Here is a 3,729-nt window from a genome sequence, read left to right on the forward strand (position 1 = left end):
TCCCATATATTTACTAATAAGCCAGCTTCCACTAAAATTTTAGGACACAAATATATATATACATGTAAATAAATATCTAACTTAATGTATTTACAAATACATATCTAAATAAACTGAAATAAGTACATCTTCATATCTGTGTAGATGGTAAGTGTGTCTGTCTGTCACACATCACATGAGCTAAGGCAACTGTAAAGCTTTGGCTGGAGCTTTGGTTTCCACATTCTGAAAACAAAGGACTGAGCTATAGTAGGTTCAAAAACTCAAAAATTTCCCAGGACCAAGCAGGTAATGAGTCAAGGGGACTGAGTATTAGGGGGTGGTGGGGTCTGCAGCAAACTAGAGCACCACAGAACTAAATGTCTTCGGACTGAATGTTAAAAACATCACTGCCAAATGAATAAATCTGTAGCCTGTCCATGGGCCTAAGAGCTGTCAGGCTTTTTGTTGCTGTTCTGAACTAGACTCTCCTGCTTCAAAATCAGTGATTCTTTTCTGATCTGTACAAAGCTTGGGGTATTTGATGGTTCCAAAAGGGTGCTACTGTGTTCTGTCTTGGGGAGTTAAATGTTCTTTTGGGTCATCTGTTCATAGATATTGAAACTTAGTTCCCTCCAAACTTTCGGACCATGGAAAGATTTCTGTGGGTCAGGAACGTTTACCTTTCAAAAGGGATCTGTGATGTCTCTCTGGGAAAGCATTATTAGGTCAGACGTTCCTTATCTTCTTTTGAGGGATGATTTTTCACGGTCCTTTAACTGAAGCGGGCCTGTGGCCATGCTATCTATGCTGGAGCCTTAAAAATCAATTGTTTTTCCTCCAGGCAAATGTTTCTGGTCTCCCCAAAGCAGGCACTCACCAGCATCTTAGTCCTTACTTCTGTTCTGTCATTTCCTGGTTGTGGTCCTCCCTACCTCCTCAATCTCTCTCCCCCTTGGAACTACGAGGCCTGTGAAGAAAAGGGCCATGTCTGTCTTGCCCACTTGCCTCTCCAGGGTAGAGCACAGTGCCTGGTACATAGGACATGCCCAGTGGTGCATGAAAGCTCACCTAGGGCTTGGCATTTCATAGAGAAACATGTAATAGTCTGTTAGAGTAGCTACCCCGGGAGCAGAGGGGATGAATCTCAGTCAATCACCCACACTTTTAAACCCTGAACTCCTCTGACCAATATCATACACTTCCATGAGAGCCCAATCCATTCATATATCCATCCTGTCAGGATAGAGGGGGAGTGGGCAGTGGAGATCTTAGGATGCTGAGGGAACACGAAGGAGGAGGGGGAGAACCAAACCCAGACTTGGAATGTCAGGGAAAGTTTCCTGGGTAAAGTGAGGTCTATGGTGAGACCTGAAGCACAAGTAGGAATTAGCATGGTCGCTCTTGAGGAACTGAAAGCTGCTCATTGTGGCTGGAGCATGGAGTGTGGGATGGGGTGAGGTAAGCAATAAGGCTGAAGAGGAAATTGAGGTCCAGATCATGCAGAACATTCTATAGCATTTTGAAGAGCTGTGTTTTATCTAAGGGCAGTGGGGAACCACTGAAGGGTTTTAAGTAAAGGAATGACTATCAGCTCGGCAACTGGGAAAGATCATTTTGGGTACAGCAATGATGAAGGTGGAAAGAAAGTGGTCAGGAACTGACTTTCAGGCCTCATTTTTATCATATTCTAATAAAATGGAGCAAGCAGCCAACACAAATGGAGTACCAGATCTAGCCAATTGTTTTACAAAATAGAAGAAAGACTACAGAAAATCCAAGGCACTTCTCTGATTCTACATAAATGCTACCCATCTCATTAAAAAGTACTGCACTTTTACTATCACAACTAGTCATCATTCTAAACATTTGCTAGATACCAAAACTGTACTAAGAGTTATGTAAGATAAAATGATTCACTCTGCCCACCAACCTCATTAGCTCTCCAGGGTTGAAGCACAACCGAATTTAACATGTCGGGCTCACAAGCTACCAGTGAACAAAGTTAACACCATATTAACAGGTTTAGAAATCACAGTCTTTTGAAATAAGCAAAGGCAAAGAATTCTCCAAACAGTTTTCCATCCATTATCATATTCAAAGGACACAAGAATCTGGTCCAGTCTTTCAAGTGCAAGTTAGTATGTAATTAATTGATTTTTTACAAGGGACACTGTGATCATTGTAATAACTGGTCAATCCCGAATTACTTTCATTTTGTTTTTAGACAGATGAATAGGGACTTCCCTGGTGGAGCAGTGGTTAAGAATCCACCTGCCAGTGCAGGGAACACAGGTTCAAGCCCTGGTCCGGGAAGATCCCACATGCCATGGAGCAACTAAGCCCATGCGCCACAACTACTGAGCCTGTGCTCTAGAGCCCACAAGCCACAACTACTGAGCCCACTTGCCACAGCTACTGAAGCCCACATGCCTAGAGCCTGTGCTCTACAACAAGAGAAGCCACAGCAATGAGAAGCCTGCGCACCGCAAGCAAGAGTAGCCCCCGCTTGCCACAACTAGAGAAAGCCCGCAGGTAGCAACGAAGACCCAGTGCAGCCAAAAATAAATTATTTAAATATATATTTTATTTAAAAAGATGAATAAAATGTTTAAGTCAAGATCCTTCCAAAGTGCTTATACTTTACTTGCTCCAAAATCACATTTCAACAGAGATTTAGTGCCTACTATATACCAGACACTGCTCAAGATGCTGGACTTAGAACAGTGAATAAGAGAGGTGGGGTCCCTGCTCTCAAGGGGTTTATACCCTAAAGGAGGAAGGTAAAATAAGAAAATAAATTAACAAAATGATCTCAGAGAGGAATGAGTGCAATGAATGTGACAGATAATAATGTGGTCTGGAAGGTGTTCTCTGAGGGGGGAACATCTGAGCCACAACTTACCCATGATGAGAAACAGCCAGCCCCACTGCAGCAAAATTCTTACCATGAAATTGAAGACGCAATATACCCAACACAATTCACATACACTGGGATAAACCTCCCTAGAGATGCTAAAATATGTTTCTTCCCTAAACGCTCCTCACCAAACTGGCTCCAAAAAAAATTATCGTGAGAACGAATAACTGTACCACAAAGTACAAAAGAGAATGAACCGCTAGATAATGAATCTAGAAGATTCAATCTGATGCTATAAATTCATGTACCTGGATCCAGGAATCAAGAGCAAAGATAATCAACGATTGCCAAGTGGTAACCTGGCTGCCTACCTTGACAAGACTACTAAACAGGTAACCAAGACTACTAAATAGGTAACCTCACTGAGTTGAGACAAAGAAGCCCTCCACTGCTGCAGGGAACAGAATGTCTTCAGGAGGGTTGAACCAGGAAAACAGCCTGGGATATTGCCAAGCAGGTCCTTCCTTCCTGAGGGGATGCCAAGGCCTTTCCATGACGCAGCCTCCAGCCCCTCCTGCCTCCTGCCATGTCCCTATGCTCTGCACTTAGTATTAAGTGCTGATCCCCATTTGGAAAGTCAGCGAATACAGAGCAAATCTGTGAAAGGAGAAGATAAGGTTTTAACTTAAACAAACTTTCGGGTTTTAGAAGTTCAAGAAATTATGCAAAACAAACTGGTTCTAGAAGAAACAGAAAAAAAGCTGACAGTGATAATTTAGAAAATGAGACTGTGTCCAAAAGTCAGAAACTGTATTTAATGAGTTTGGTGTTTTTTAATGCTCCTACTCTGATAATATTTTTTGCACTAAAGAGGCAACGTAGTTTTCAAG

Source organism: Lipotes vexillifer, unplaced genomic scaffold (genome assembly GCF_000442215.2).
Source record: "Lipotes vexillifer unplaced genomic scaffold, Lipotes_vexillifer_v1.1 scaffold1188, whole genome shotgun sequence".
Lineage (NCBI taxonomy): Eukaryota > Metazoa > Chordata > Mammalia > Artiodactyla > Lipotidae > Lipotes > Lipotes vexillifer.